Below are 17,569 nucleotides of genomic sequence, written 5' to 3'. Positions count from 1 at the left end.
CCAGGTCAAGAGTGTTTGTGTGTGTGGACTATTGATGTGCTAATATGGCATTCCAATCACATGCTGAATGATGACAGATTCCTCTGGTTTTCCAATGGGATAATCCCACATGTAATCCTAATCTCAATCTCCAACCCTTAATCTCAATCCCAGACCTGATTAAAAGATCAAACGTGGCTCAGAAACCATTCTAATTAAGGCTCCCATCAACATGGCATCCCATATCAATTTATTATATATTAATATTTTGCATCTCTTCTATGATCAGTTAATTATCTAGACCCATAATGCATTTCAGCAGAGCATTCATCTTTTGTTTCCGCATTAAAAAAAAGAAAAGAAAATTCATCATTTACACACCCCCACCATGCTTTGCATCATTGAAGGTTGAATAAGGTTGCACAAGCGCAAATTAAATTCTACAGTCAAGATTTACCGAAAAACTGTTTTAGTCGGTTTCTCACCCAAAGCTATTGTACGGTTTGAAATATGAAGCATGAGTCATATTTGCTAGTTTATGGTTTTCTTTTTTCCTTCTTGACAGCTTGACAGGTGAGTAAATGATGACAGAATTTTCATTTTTTTAGGTGAACTGTCCCTTTAAGCGTTAAGGTTTGACGTTCTGCTAAGCTTCCTGAGCTGCAAACAGAGGAACAGCATATGTTAATGTGTCTGTGTGCGTCGGCATAGAATAGACAGAGTGTGTGTGTTTAACGCCCTTGCTTTGGTGTCATTAAGCATGTGTGCGTGTGTGTGTGTGTGTGTGTGTGTGTGATAAATGCACTCCGCTTGTCAGATTTGAGATTCTCATTAGTCTGAGCAAGAGCCAGTGAGAGGTCATTACTCTTCTGCCTCACTGACGTATGTATACGCCGTGCGCATGTTTTCAGCAGCGTATGGTGGCCTTCTGAAACAAGATGGCAAAATTTGCTTTCTGGTTTCGTTATGTTTTTTTAAGTCAAACTCAAACATACAATCATCTGGAAAACCATTACCTTACACTTGTCAAGAGGCAAATTATACCATAATTAGTTTATTGTTATATTAACATGCTACTTATCATGACCATATAGTATGCATTATAAATGTTTTCGTTAATCATTAATCTACAATAATTCAGTCAAAGGCATTATGTCAATTCCAAGTGATTTTTGAGCCAAGTGGATTTTGAATGTAGATTCTAAAAGCAAAAAATAGGCAAATCATATTTTCTATATTTAAAACAATCATACTGGTGTGATTATAACATTCAGTGCGTTACAGTTGGTACATTAAAATCTGCATTTGCTTGCTGGTGCTGTTAAGTTTATAAAGCAATGACCAGTCAGAGGTGTTCAGATGAGTAACTGCTAAAATGCCGGTTTTCTTCACTTGCTCGTTGACTGAATACCTCTTTCTGGCGAATTCTCCCATCAGAAACATCAAAGTGCAAATGTGTGTAACATCAAAGTGCAAATGTGTGTATGAATCTGTAATATATTAATTTCATAGTGTAAACCGCTTCAGTGATTTTAATGGGAGTTTTTGAGAGTGTGTGAACGAACTAGACTGTCAGTGAAAATGTTCTTTGATAATGTTACATTTATTTTGCTCTCTGTACAATGAAAGTGTTATGATTAGTAGCGTTAATGGCAATGTTTTCATTCACGGTAACTTTCAAAGTTAAATTCACATTAAATAAACTCAGAAGCATTAAAAATATGTTAATTAAGTAAACAGACAGTTTTTTTTATGTATAGCTAATAGATTACATTATTAGGTTACTTTGACCACCGCCCACTATAGATCATCAATCTGTAAAAGGTGAGAATCAAGATATTTCATGATAATTCAGTTAATGTGTCTGGGAATTTTTCGAATAAAAGGAAAAAATAACTCAAACGTAAGTGCTGTTGTGGCCACTGTGTGTCACATGACAACACATCCCCCCCACCCCCCAACCCGTGCCCCCTCAAAAATAATGTGTGCAGGACGCCCCTGAATTTAGTAACAAGTGTACTTAGAATTTGAATCCTATTGTCTACAATCAAGAAAAACTTGAACTGAAATTTGAATTAAAAGGACAGGAAAGGTTTAGGAAATAACTAGTTAACAAATCAACAGAAATTTAACAAGTAATGGAATTCTAGGAAATTTAGGTGTAGAGATTTATTTTAGAAGATAATTTTTTGTAGCATAATATTTTCATAAATCTTTAGATAAGGGAACACTATTCACTATCAACTAGTTTCTTATTAGCATGTATATTACTAGCATATTGGCTGCATATTAGTATTTATAAAGAAAATAATAATGCATGACCATATTCTAGTAGTTATTCTAAACATAACTACGAAGATAACTAATATATGCATATATAAAAATCAAGCAGCAAAATTAGGAGTTTATTGAAGGAAAACTCTTACTTAATAGTGAATACGTGTTCCCAAATTAAAGTGCTAACAGTATTTTAAGATTTATTTTCTTAAGTAATTTATGACAAACTTTCATTTGTTTTGTTAAAAATACAGATATTTCAGTTATATGAGTTTATAAGAAATTGAACATACTGAGAAGATTTTTTTCATTTACAACTCATTGATCGATTGATAAATAGAATGACAGAACGATGGTTAGAATGATAGATACTGTAGAGCAATAGAATGATAGAACGATAGATAGAACTATTAAACAATAGAATGATAGATGAAGTATAAAACAATAAATAGATTGATAGAACTTTAAAACGATAGATAGAGAGATAGAGAATGATAGATAGATAGACAGACAGACAGCCAGACAGAACTCAAAATAATACACATGAATTGAAAAGCCAATTCTGCACAAGCCTGTTGTGTTAGACAGGGAAAGAGAGAGAGAGAGAGAGAGAGAGAGAGAAAGGCAGGGCACAATCTACTAGAGTGCAGAATCCCTCTGAATAGAGTCATCCAAATGTAATCAATACATAAAGGCAGCGAGGCAGCGTCTGGTCACGACTAGGGTTTTAGTAGAGGTACCAGAAGTCATATACACACACACACACAGGCCGTCTAAACACCGCCAGCAATTTTAAGATCTCGATTTATAATGGCTTAGACTGCCACCATATCGCTGTAACACGAAACTTACCGCAGACACACAGAAACTCAGCACGTACATTAGTCTGACACAGATACAAGCCCGTATCCCACAACCACCAACATCATTTACGGCCCTCAGATACGGCTGTCCCTAGAGGGAGCTCGGATCCATCGGCTCTCACGCTACATGCAACAAAGAGCTTATTTCCAATGAGAACAGAGGCCGGAATATGCTTTGAAATGGTGGCGAGTGGCAGCACAAGCCTGGAACTGGAATATTATGAAACATGAAGAAGAAAGGGGGGGGTACACGGGGACACCAAACAATATGAGCAACGAATCGATGAGAAGGAATAAATAGACAGAATAAGAAACCGAGAATGGGCTAGCGTGGTCCTGTGGTTAGAAATAGAGGCTATTTAAAACCAGACTGATATTTCTCAGTCCTCCGCTGTTGAGTCAAGAGCAGACTGTTACGAGACACCAAGACGGTTCCCAGACTCTCAGGTGTGATGGATGGATATTTCAGCCAGTAAATATTGTACAGGCTAGAGGTTATATATTTTTCAGCGAGGACAAATCAAGCAGTTCAGATAGTGTTGGCAAGTCCCATGGATGTGGTCCTTGGTGTCCAGAGCTAATTATATAGCAAGCAGGAGGGGATCGGAGCACATTTAGACCTTGAGAAACACTCAGATCTCCAGAGTTTCCGTCCTATCAACAGATCAAAGACTGGAGTCTTCCACAACATCCCCTCGGGCGACGGGGGACCAGTGGATGAAGCGAAATGGGGCGGTTGAGAGCACTATGAGGGCAGTGAATGTTACATATTCTTCTGTGGCACACTGTAAAGCCAATTATATTTTCTCATTAAAATGTCAGATGCAACAGTGTTACTTTGGGGGTTTTCTCGACGCTACTCAGTGAAGTGCACGGAACGCAAAGTAATAATACAAAATTCAAGACTTTCTAACTTTCTCTGTTGTTATATGTTCTTTGCCATTCTCAGTGTTAATTAGGGCAGAAAAAAAGTAGTTGTGATTAACAACAATGAAAAACAGTTGGCAAATATTGTTATCTTCAAATAGCTGATCTCATCTGACCTAACGGAAGAGGATTTTAAACTCAAACTATGCATTTTAAAAACAGTGCTGTGTGTGATCCAAGAGCTTGATGCAGTTGGACAGAGTTCAGACATACTCCAAAGAAAACATCACAGCCCAAAAGATTTAAATAAAGCAAAGTGTAGGGAAAATACAGTTAGAAAGCATTATCATATGCACTACATGTATAAGACAGAGCACAACTTTTAATGTTATATTATCTAAAAAGTAAACACCCCAAGTGTTTACCACTTTTATCTATAATACAGCTTGATACATTTTTATATTTAAATATTTTAAATGTAATAGATATTTTATATTTAGTAGATATTTTATATCTTATAAGTAAAGGAAAAATGTCTTTTAAAAAAATACTATTTTGGGTAAAATACATAAGTAAATTTTTTCATAATAATTTTTACTTTTTAGATTGTCACACTAACTCTATAATGCCACATTGAAAAAAAAGTGTTGTTAGGTCAAAATTAAATAAATAAAATTACTTCAACTTGTTACAAGTAATCAAGGTTAAAAGGTTTTTCAAGAAAAAAGTTTGACCAAATCACATTCTCTATAGTTAACTGAAACAAAAAATACACTTTCAACAAAATATATTTTTACATAATTATACCACAAATTATCACTAAATATATTTGGATTAAATTGGAACTTTGCATATTTTATTCAATCTAATAGCTGTTTAAATAAATAATTGAACATATTAAGCAAACTCAAAAAAAAAGTTGCTCAGTGAAGTAGTCAACAAAAAAAAAATGTTTTTGTTTCTATGACAGAATTCAATTAAATTCAAAAAAAGATTTTTGTCATACAGCTGAATTATAAAACCACACTAAGTAGCTAACAAGTTGCTTAGCACTAGTAAATAAATATCAAGCTAAATGCACTTTAGGCAAAACAGTAATAACCAGTCCACATCCTCAGCAAATGCTCCACTCTTCTCCACAATGGTAACCCAGGACAATTTAAACAGTTGTAATAATTCCAACATAATTGAACGTTAATCGTTATAAGTTCTAATCTTACTCAAAAATATAAAATAACATTTAATCTCATACATTTTTACTCTCCCCAATAAAGGAGCCGTATGTAGTATTGTGGCCTAAACTGGTACTGCAATCACTATAAAAATACTGTAGAGCGGTGTATCCCCTCCCTCTACCTCTGGCTCGAGGTTGCCTCAGCGTCTTAGCATAATGACAGAGAAACGGGCTCCTGTAATGCATTGCTAATGTTAGCATACATCCATGTGAGCTAACGTTATGTAACTTTGCACAAACATGCATAACTTTGTTCGACTGTCATGAATATATGAAATGTCCATTTACATCAAGTACAAGTTAGCCAAGCATAGATGAATCTTACCTGTCCAGGAGAAAATTAGCTACGTTGGCGTCTGTGTTCAAATTCTTCTCCGTTTTCAGCCGTCTCCATCTTTCAAAAGCATCTCCAATACAAATTCTTGTTTTATTTTGGACTTTGTCACAACGAATTTCTGAATTATAACGAGGTCTTTTTGATTTAGTAACATTAGACATTTTTATCTGACTGGAGTTAGGGTAGGTTACAGCAAAGCTGGCAACACGGATCCCGAAACACTACTGACTTCGTGATTGGTAGATAGGTGGAGGGAGGCGCGTCAGGCCAAAACACAAAATGACAACAACAACATCATTTGAATGCTGCAAGTCCACTTTTTAAATGACAATATCCTGGCCGGACTGCTGTTGTCAGTGATATAAGTATTTGAAATGAACATGATTTCTTAATGTCTAGTGACACATCAGGGCCATTATATGATTAATTGAAATAGATTTCTTACAAACAGCTCCTTTAAGTCCCAAGCAAATCATGCTGGGAACAAATATTAAACTGAACTTCGAAAACGTCATAGGTCACATGGTTTTCGCAGAATGCAAAATTGTCATTTGTTTTGAAGCAAACAGCTTAAATTATACCAAGAAAATGTAGTTTTACCTCCAGTTAATCAAGTACAGCATTTAATCTCAATGATAAGACAGAAAAGTAAATTAAGTTGGATCAAGCATAAAATATTCATTTTTCAGTGCACTGTAGCGTCACGTTAAAATATATATATTTTTTTTTAGAAATTACAGTCACTTGAGAATTTAATAACCGTTTTTTATGAGAATGAAGGGCTCATACATTTTTTATGAATTTCAAATTTCACAAATTTATAATGTTATGACATTTTATGACTATATTTGTAAAAAGGCTTCCTATGAGAGCATTCTCTAAACATTGCAACATTATTCTTGAAACAAATAAAACATCCTACAATTCAGTTAATAATATTTCCAGAAAACGATTCTTTTAATCTAGAAATGCCTAATAAAGCCTCTCATCTCAATTAAGAGCCATTTCATTAATTCCCAAATACTTAATAATTAGATCAGCTGATTATCAAAATAATCATTAGTAGCAGCACTAGTGCTGATCAGTATAATCAAAGAAGCTTAGCTGTATCTCTTCATAGTACACCACCTTCCAAAGTTCAATACAAGGTTGTGCATGAAGCATCCAGAGGTCTAGTTACGCCCTAAATAGAATTAATTCATCTCCTGCCAATTATTTTGGACCCAGGTCCAAGTCTAAAAGTAGAGCGCTATGTTTTATTCTGCTTATCTGTGGAAAAAGTTCAGGTCAATCAGATATCCAGCCCACAACAGAGGCCTGATTGACATTCTATAAGAAAAAAAACCTCTTCTTTTGGTGTGAAATGTGAATAATGCAAATGCCCCGGGCCGCATTTATCTATGGTCCAGGTCGAGGGTGTTGAGCGTTATTAAAGCAGTACGGTGACTGAAGTAGAATGTCAATGGACGAGTTGCACGTAACCTGCTGCAAGATTTAACATCACATTAAACAGTGTGTGTCCATGCTTCGACACTCACACACACGCACACTGGCTCCATGAATATTATAATGTGATCCACGGGGCAAAAACGCAGTGTGTCTGAGAGCAGCAGAGGAGTGAAGGGCCTTGTCTGCCAGTTCGATGGCCGGTCTCTTTCATTTGGCTTTCTGAATCGCCCTGACAGGGAAACCACTGGCAAATGTCAGTAAGGGGCCAGATGCCCGACAGCGAGTGTGCATGAATGTGTGCGGATGAATGCGATTGCGATTGCTCTCACGTGTTGTGCGATTGAAAAAAAAAGACAGACAGAGAAGAGATAAGGAGAGGGCAAGAGGTAGGAGTGATTCACTGCGTCTCTATCGTACAATTATCAGATGAGAGGGTGTGAATGTCTCGCACTCAGGCCAGAACCCTTTGCGAATAAAAAGCACTTCTCCATGTATAATACGCACATTAATCACGAGTTCTGTTGTGCACCGTGTAAAGTGTTAACAAAGGGGCTTCAAAACCATTCTGTTTTCAAGCAGACTAACAGGACGGTGGACGTGAAAAACGCTTTCAAATGATAAATGATTGATTCGTTACATGACGGTAAATGAATAATGGATTACTCTGAGGTGGTTTATACACCTTATGTAATATATCTCACAGCATTTCGGCTTTCTTATGTGCCACAGCTCAATTTGCAGTATCAAGGCTACCATCTAACCCTCTGCAGGCATCTGAAATGGCATCTCGCTCCGCTTCCACAGCTTTCGGCGGAGACCGGGAGGAGTTGAGAATCATCGCATCCCTGGGAGGAGAGGAGGAGGGGAGGGACATCCAGCTAAACGCATTTATCTGCTGTTGGCAGCTTTTCAAGCCCACAGCTGAGGCGAGATCAGACAAGAGAGTGTTAGCGATCCCTTCGCGGGCCGATATGCGGGTCATTTGTGTTATGCAGTACACTGTCATGTTCCCATCAGATACGCTACCATTCGAAAGTTTGAGGATGGTACAATTTTTGAATGTTTTTGAGCCTCATTGCAAGGCTGAATATATTTTATGAAAAATACAGCAAAACCGTAATTTTGTGAAATATTATTACTTTTTTAAATGTATAGCTTTGAAAACAGTGATTTAAAAATTCACTTTATTCCTGTGATGGCAAAACTGAATTGTCTGCAGTCTTCAGTGTCACATGACCCTACAGAAATCATTCTAATATGCTTATTCAGTGCTCAAGAAAGATTTCTGATTGTTAATATTGAAAACAGTTGTGATTATTAATATTTGTTGTAAATGTATTTTTTTAATTACTTATCCAAAATTAGCATATTGATTTTATTGACATTTATTTAATAATTTTTGAAAAATCATGTGACATTGAATAATAAATTAGAAATAGAAACTTAAATAGATTAAGAAATTCTAATTATATACAATATTATTTTAGTATATCCCGACCCCAAACCTTTGCACCGCAGTGTATGTTGTGTATATTTGAAACAGTATGCTTGTTTGGAAGCTTTTTTGCCATTGAGAAAAAGCAGAGGAGGAAGCTAGACACAAATCAAGAAGTAGTATTGAAAAATAAGAGAGAACTTGACAGATCAAAGAAGAGAGATCAACCAATAAGAGGCAGTTCTCCAGGTCTTCAGAAATTCTTCCAGTTGTAGAGAGTGAGACCGGTTCTGTCTGGGTTGGAGAGTGAGACAGTCCCATCAGAAGTGTTTCAGGCAGGCAGTATAACTCTGAGTGAAGGGATGCAGTGCTCTTCTCACAGAGAGGAATTCTGTGGCCTTCATGGGGAGATCTGGAACTAGAGGAGACACTAAAGATTCATTGTGGTTTGTGGACATTTAAAGCTGAAGAGTTTGCTTAATCACAGAACCCTGCACTCGGCTTCCCTTGACAAACATCCAAGCAGATTTAGTGCACATAAATATATCCAGGCAAGATTGAAGTTGAAAACAGATTCTGTGTTTGTTCTTCTTCTAGATTCATGTTGATTCACACATCGACGTACCACGCGGCTTGTCTCGGTCTCTATGGTGGTTGTGAATGCCCCAAAGGAGGCGTGTGAGAGACATCCAGGACTGACAGACCTGATCCTAGATCAGCAGTGGGTGAATCCCGACGGATGCGTCGCATCAGAAGATCAATATACCACTTAATGCTGCACTGTTGCGGAATAATAATTGGCTGTGAGAAAGCCTTTCACTCACCACCTCCCAGCTGATAACCAGCCTCAGCCCATAATTACTTTAGCAGATGGTTATGGGTGCTGCATGCCTGGAATGATGTTGCAGTAAGGTTGCAGAGAGCTTCGATGATATCTCAGTCATAGAAAGGTTTTTGCAAACATGCTGCAAGGTCTGCTAGTAAATAAATTAAGCTTATTAAATTGAAACACGCTCAATATTATTTTGCCGGAGATATAAGTTTCTCACAGGAACGTCTACATTCATCAACAGGCTTCAGGTGAGTTAGGTGGTTGCTCTAGTCTAGAGGCATTTAATTGATCCAAAGCAAGAGATTAAAAAGACTTTTACACTATTTCCACTAACTTTTATGTTTATTAAAGAGTTTATCAAATGCTTCTGCTGTATATGCTTTTAATAGAACTCCATATGGCAACACATATGTAGTTTATTTCTTACATCAATCCACCAATGTGAAAATGGGGAAGATGATTGAATATTCATTTGTGATTTATCTAAAATTAACCAATTTGTTATATATACAAGATATACAAGGCAGAACAGACACCAAATTCCATATGATAAATGCTAAAAAATTTGGGATGCAAGATGAGTACACCACGGTCAATACCACTGTTGTCATGTGTAATGGATGTTGATCGCTCATCCAATGAGACATTGAAAATTATTCTTGTTCATTCAGCCGAACGATCAACAATACTGCATACTGAACATACTGTAGCAGTCTCTGTTTTACTGGAATATGGCATTTACTTTGACTGAAGTCTACAGCTGGATCAAATCCAACGCCTCTTGAAATCTTCTATAAGCTCAGTTACTAACTGCACTCTCAGTCATTGTGGATTTGCACAATACAGTCCATATCATTATATTTTAAGTCCATATTATAAAATGCACTGTGACTGAGTATAATCCAGTGGTTGCCCATCACTAGTTTTTGTGACAAGACATGAGGAGGAGCAGCAATGTGGATTACAAAAGCATGGCAAATATGAGTGAGTGTGTGTGTGTGAGTTGTTTGGGTATCTGTAAGGATTACAGAAACAAGACTTGTGTGACTCTGGAGGATATCATTCTGTCAGAGTCAGAGTTCTGCTACGGGGTCACCCCTCCTTGGAGCCATCTGCTTCCTCCTGCCTGTTAGTCTCAGGGCACTGAAGCTCAGAACTCAAACAGGCCCCGGGGGACAAATGCACATGCATAAATACACCGAAAATAACTAGACGCTGGTGTTTAGGTACTAGGAAGTGATTCCTGAGTGTCAATCTGCTGGTAAAAAGTGGAATTTAACCCCAAGCTTTTACTGCACAGCCTAGTGCTTCCCTGTCAGAGCATAGAGGAACCAATCAGATGCTTAGGTTTGTGTAGCCAACATTGAGTTTACTTGAGTTCTACTGTATGTAGGGCATAGTATGCAAGGATGGTTCACAGAATATTCATTTTTGGGTGTGCTATCCATATAAGTAAATGTTAAATCTCAAATTATTCCAGTTGCATGCATTAATGCATTATTGCCCCTAGCCAAATAATTAGAACAGGGTTTTTCAGTCATAGAAAACAAGAAAGAATATGTGGAATTTGCTATTGTAGATGTACAGACAGTCCAATCATTGTATTCAAGCCTAAAGTGCCGTTCCAGATGACTGCTCTAAAATTTCCTATTCGCTGGATGATATTTTGCTATTCATTGTAGCCCCGCTGTGGTGGGCAACAATGAAGGAGAATGAGTGAGAGTCATGGAGTCAGAAGGCCAAAGAGTCAGAGAATCGTCTCTGATCTCCTCTGAAAAAAAAAAAAAAAACTGAAAATGCACACTTCTCACACTGTATGTTTGAATATGTGGTGCCAGATATGAAGAGGAGTGAAAAGAAAGAGATTCATTCATCTCTTAGACCCTGTTCACACCTGATTTTAACATCAATCTCTAGCGTGCAGCTCTAAATACAGGTGGCCAACGCATCTTGCGCAATCGGTTCACTGAGCATGTTTATATAGCGTATAACGCTAATGCATTCTGTCAGCGAAAGACCGCCTACACATGTAACATGTAATCATTGCAAGACATGTTGGAGGCTTTTACAGTCTCTGCCAACAAGTTATAGCTTTAAACAAAGTCATTAAACAAAGTAAGAAAATTCACCAATCCATTTGACTTCTGTAATATGATGCATTTATGATATTCAATGAGAAACATCAGTTAGGATATGATTTAAGCTATCTGTAATTGATTGGATTATGAAAAGGAGTTTTCCATACTGGAATGGAGCCAGAAAGCAATTATAGAGGGCTACTTTCCTTCTAAAACACTTCAGGCACTCATTGGTTGAAATGTTAGTGGCCTTGATGATGTCAGCAGAAAAGCAAAGTAATTTAAGAGAAAGTTTGATATTTTGATTAAGGGCTATGAAACCACAAATTTTTGCCTATGAAAAACACGCCCAATTAATTATATGCAAAACACCCAGGAATTTAAAGTAAAGAGGGTTTTGATTTCATGTTGACTTCATAGTAGCATGAACTATCCTTTTTTGGACATGCTTTAAAAAAAGCTAAATGTTTACAAACTAAACTACATAAAATCGGTTTCTTGCTCATTTCACCATTAAAAACATCTACATTTGTAAGCTTTCACACCTGACCTTTCACAAAGTTGTTAAGGGCCTATCCACTGGCACATTTCCAGACCTGCAGGGCTCAGCTCTTACCAGATCATCCACAACACACTGAGAACCTTCGGGATAAACAATGTGATGCAATTTGACTGAATCCAGCTCCGAGTGATTCTCTGTGGCCATCAATGACCTTTGGATGAAAATGTGGATTCCAGGACAAAAGGGAAGGACAGAGAGAAATCTAGAATGATAGTGCTTACGCTGTTGTTTCTGCTCAGAGGTCAGCAGCAGGGAAGTGAAAGACAGAAAGAGTGAATGAACAATGGTGCGGCTCAAATGATGTGAGGGCATGTCAGTTTTAGTCAAAACCAAGGGTTTGACCAGAAAAACAAAGGTCGTTTCAATGCATGCCAAACACCCATTATAGGTTTCTTTGAGGGGTCGATGGTATAACCAAAATCGTATCTTAATCATATAGTTTCAGAGTAAAAATAAAATAAATAAAAATAACAACAATAATAAAAGTAATAATAATTTGACATTTCAAACTTTTTTTTACATTACAAAATATAAACTCAGAATTATGAGAAATAAAATCATAGCTATTTTATAGAAAGACACTATCACAAATTATTGGAGGTGAATATAGCATGACAGAGACATACTGAAATAGTCTCAAATATAAAAAGTAAAGTGAGATACATATTGAGTAAAAAAAAAAAAGTTAATACAAGAGATAATACAGTTGCGATTACAATAAATAATTTGCAAGCAAGCGTATTGTGATAAACAAGGCAATAAATAGAAAAATAAAATAAAAGTTAAAAGTGGTATAAAGTCAAATTTTAACAAAGATTAAGTAAAATTAAGTCAAACTGTGTGATACAAATTCACAATTATGAGAAAAAGTCAAGACTGTAATAACTATAATCATATTAGAACAAAATGCAGTAACAATTTAGGTAAATTCACAATTATGAGAAAAAAAAATCTTGTAAGGCCTTTCATTTATTTATTTGTATTTTTAAATTCTTTATTAAAATAGAATTCGCTTTTCCAGAAAAACAGATCGCTTTTTAGTCGAGGTGGAAACAGGCTTCTACATCGTGCAGTAATGTGCAGTACTGCACTACATCGTGCAGTAATGTCTATTTGATGATTTAATTAAACGGACTTCATTTGGTAATTTTGCAAACCTCACTTTTTTAACAGTAGAAAATGTTCCCATTCATATGCAAACGGCATAGCAGAATCATTAAGAGCTGCTACTGATATATCATCTAACTTAGCTCCTCTAAACAATGGGCTAATGTAATAAATTGGATGAGCACAGATCTGCATCTCAAGTGCCCGTCAGTCATGTTTCCTTAACGACGCAATCCGTGAATGCAATCCAACTATACTGTGTTGCATCAGAACTGATGGGTCGATCGGTCTGTTAGTTCTGCTGATCTCAAACTGATGCCGCGTCTCTGTAAACTGCTGCGTCTACAATTGATTTTGTCTGCCATGACGAAGAGAGGAAATATGAACTGGCGTGTCCATGATGACAGGCAGGAAACCCGAACCACTGTAAATAGAGAAAGACCAATTCAAAACTCACTGTTATCCTTTCAGGAGACGAGCAGTGGTGGAAACGCTTCGGCTCTCAGTGGTGTTCACGAGTTTAGATGGAGATTTTCACACAAGATCCTGTGAGGAAAAAAGAAACAGACAAAAGGGGGGTCATAAATATATTTTGGATCTGGCTGTGTTGGAGATTTGCAGACTAATAACCGCTGGTTTGTAGGTGACTCATGTTGGCAGGAAATGTGAACCGGCCTCGTGACCCGTGACAGAGGAAGATTCAGAACTCGACACTGCTCTGAAAGAAAAAAAAAAAATCCCTCTAACGCTCGTGCTTTAAAAACACTCTCTCATAAACACACACGGCATAACTCTAAACAGAACCAGATGTTTCTGCAAGAGAGCTGAACTCCCATCTGTGAGCGGAAAAAACGAAAGCAACAGCAACTTTCCATCCATTAACCCTCTTCTGTCAAAAAATGGCAGAAAAATCATGGCAGCAATAAGTGTTTAATACACAAGACATACTGCAACTCTGTGCATTTCTATATGCATCTATCTATTCATCCATTAACATCATGCGGTTCCTTCGATAGGGGAACATTAAACTTTAATAGAGGGGTCCTGCAGAACTAAAACAGTACAATTCGGGAGACTGTGAATCACGGATTCAATTAACCGACTGTGGAATTTCTACTCCTGCATCTTTTAAAACCCCTGGTGAGGTTGGGGGGGCGATTGCTGGATTTCCCGGAACACATTCGTGCAAGGCTTTCACATTCTGACCACAGTTAGCCCCACAAACCGTTAGTGAGTTATCGCATGTGGCTCAGGCATTTAGCCCTCTCACCCTTCTCTTTCCATCACTCACACCCCCCACATCCCAGCTAGGGGGCTGATGGGTAAGGGAGGGGGGAACAGTCATTGCTCACAAGTCTGTAACTGGTGTCTGAACTCAACCATTTATATTACGCTACAGAGGACAGGAGTAACAAAACAAACCATAGCGAAAGACACTGCAGACAGATCGCTTTTCCAGAAAATATCACTGTCATCTGGCTAGCCGTCTAGCAGTGTTGGCAAGTACTTAACAAGAATTAGTGATGTGGCTAACTTTTCTAGTAAATACCAAAGTTTTCTTTTGGTTTTTTACATGTACGGCAGGTTTACACTATGTGGCATAGATTTCATCATCAGCATAGCGTGAGCACAGCTCGATTTTTCTCATCATATGCAATTAATATTTCTCTCTTCAGGGGAAATTACTGAGAGTAGTGAAGTAAATTCATAGGTCACACGAATGAAGAAATAATTGTAAATTGATAAATACATAGTATCTTTTTTTAGTCAGAGGTGGAAAACAGGCTTTTAAATAGATGATCAATATAATTTTAATTTAAAAATGAAAGGAACTTAAATAACCTGGTATGCTAATGCACATCTATGTAAAATAAAAATAAAACACTTTGACAATTATAAAATTCAAAACAGCATGACCATAAGTGCCTTATTGCTTTGACATTGTTACATAATAATAATAATAATAATAATAATAATAATAATAATAATAATAATAATAATAATAATAATAATAATAATAATTCATATAATATGTATGTAGTTGAAAAACAATTTTTGAAGTTGTAAATAAAATTAAGTTTAATTCACAGAGTTGTTAGTCATTTCTTATTTCAAGTTAGTAGTAATTTCGGTCACTTTAACAAACCATTAACTATGACTTTTGCCTCAAACTCCTTATTTGCTGCTTACTTATAGTAAGGTAGTTGTTAAGTTAATGTATTGGGTAGGATTGAGGATGTAGAAAGAAGTCATGCAGAATTTGAGATTTACAATGGCTAATTAACAGCCAATACGTTAATAACAGGCATGCTAATAAGCAACTTCTTAATAGTGAGGAGTGGTCACTATATTAAAGTTGTATTATTTCTAAATGAAAAAAGGTTATAAAGCAATATTTAGGTTAAATGGGTGCAGTGCAGTGATATAAATGGCAGCTAAATGAACAGGCCTTTTGCATCATAGCTAATACTGCATAATTTAGCATGGCTGGAATAATGTATCGACTAATTTGTGACGTAAATTACCTGTAGTAATTATAAATGACTTGTTACTTCCCCAACACTGATATATCTCAGCTTCTGTGAAAACTGAACTGGATTTATATATACACACACACACACACACACACACACACACACACACACACACACACTCTTAGAGTATCCTGTGTTTACGCCTCACACTGTGGCGGGTGAAACCGTAGTTCATTCTTGTTTGGCCCGGTGGATGTCATTGGCTCTGTGAATGAGCAAATCCATCAAACTCAGTTCATTTGAAATGAAGCTAATGTAACTATCCGAGCATGAAGATACACTGCAATAAAATCAATACGGACCGAGGCTGGAGTGCGTTTCTGTTTGGAAATATGAACTTGAGGATAAAAAAGACAACAATGTAGAAACTCTATGATGCCGGTACTTCCCTTTTGGCTAAATTACACATTTAATCACAGTATTTGTGTGTGCGCTGTGATTTACTGGCAGTCTTACTGAGGTCCCAGCATTCCCTTTCACTGACTAACTTGTGGTCAGTGATCTCATGGTCATGACAGTATCGGAGCTGTACTGCATCTTGAAAGAATCCAATCCTAGTAGTACCATCCAAAATCTATTATGCATTTCTCAAGTGCTCTCTTTTTATTGTGACATACTTGCACCTGTTATATTTTATACAGAGTTGCATTAAAGGGACAGTACAGTCAAAAATGAAAATTCTCATCCCTATGCCGGTACAAACCTGATTGATTTCCATCTTCACAGAAAAACACGCACATACATAAAATCATAAAAATAGCCCATACTGGTTTTTAAAAATGGTGAGTAAATAATAAGGGTAAATAAGAAGTAAACTGTCCCTTTAAATCACTTTCGGATCCATACTAACCCAGTAAATTGTTTGTTTACGTGTTTGTAATAAATAAATCTCAGCTGAGTGTCAGCTGTTTGTCCTCTACAATGTGATTAGTGTCCTGAAAGTGGGCTGGTCTACACACAAACAGAGCTGCTGTTGTTGTAAATGCACTCAGAGACCCTGCTGACCAGAATTAGGCTTAGGTTCGAGATTAGATGTATATTTGCGATCATATTCCATTCAGGAAGCATGAGATTTAGATGCACAGCATTAGGTTAAGACTAGGTTTATGATTAATACTAGAGATCTGAATAGGTTTATGATTATTGGTTGGATTTAGGGTTGAGGACATTGAGGATTATGGTTTGGAGTGAGTCATCTGTTGGCATTACTCAATTTCCATAGAGATATTATATATATATATATATATATATATATATATATATATATATATATATATATATATATATATATATATATATATATATATATAAATCACTCACCGAGGCATCTCTATAAACTCATCCACATCATCACTCAGAGGGCTATACAGATTATGTTTTAAAATGTACTAAACATTTTAGATTTGAGACTTGGGTCAAAAACCATGGATTTCAATATCTTAAAGCTGATTTAACCAAGATGTAACCACTGTGTGAAGTTTAGAAACACTTTATTAATTTATTTATCTTAAAGGAACAGTTTACACAAATTCTACAAAAAAAAAAATAAAAATAAAAATAAATAAATAAAAAGGGACTACAAAAATTATATGGATTCCAAAAATGTTTTTTTTTTTCTTGTTACCAAACATAAATGTAATTGGCTCCAAATTTGATTTTAGAGTTATATAGAGGAAGTGAAGATTTTCAATGAATAACATTTTATACAGGTTCATTACATTATGACATTTTTTTTATTTTTGGATGAACCATTTCTTAGAGATAATCGAAAACAAATGTCTTCACATGACTTTAACCGTCCAATCATAACACATAAGTCCTCAATATGAACCGCTTTATATTTCACTTTTATTACATGGAAAATATCTGCCATTGCATTCTTCAACCTTTCTCGAGGGTGAATAAACCATGTCTGAATTATCATCTTTGGATGAACCATTCTTTAAAATCTAAAACACTCATGCACAAATATCTTACTTTACCTGCTTTCTCTTTACTGCTTTACACACACACAA

At 36.3% G+C, this 17,569-nt stretch overlaps 1 protein-coding gene across 6 annotated transcripts in view; it reads right to left on the bottom strand.

The window, feature by feature from the left end:
* The window catches only part of sema6e (sema domain, transmembrane domain (TM), and cytoplasmic domain, (semaphorin) 6E), a 168,396-nt gene that overhangs the window by 94,980 nt on the left and 55,847 nt on the right, over positions 1 to 17,569 (bottom strand). For all 6 annotated transcript variants that reach the window (XM_052578290.1, XM_052578288.1, XM_052578289.1 and 3 more), the window contains one exon: positions 13,478 to 13,566. The gene's annotated coding sequence lies outside the window, so the exon portion shown is untranslated. The remainder of the gene's footprint in view (positions 1 to 13,477; positions 13,567 to 17,569) is intronic.

The sequence above is a fragment of the Carassius gibelio genome, chromosome B16, assembly GCF_023724105.1.
Source record: "Carassius gibelio isolate Cgi1373 ecotype wild population from Czech Republic chromosome B16, carGib1.2-hapl.c, whole genome shotgun sequence".
NCBI classification, from domain to species: Eukaryota; Metazoa; Chordata; class Actinopteri; order Cypriniformes; family Cyprinidae; genus Carassius; species Carassius gibelio.
This window is presented reverse-complemented; position numbering and strand designations above follow the sequence as displayed.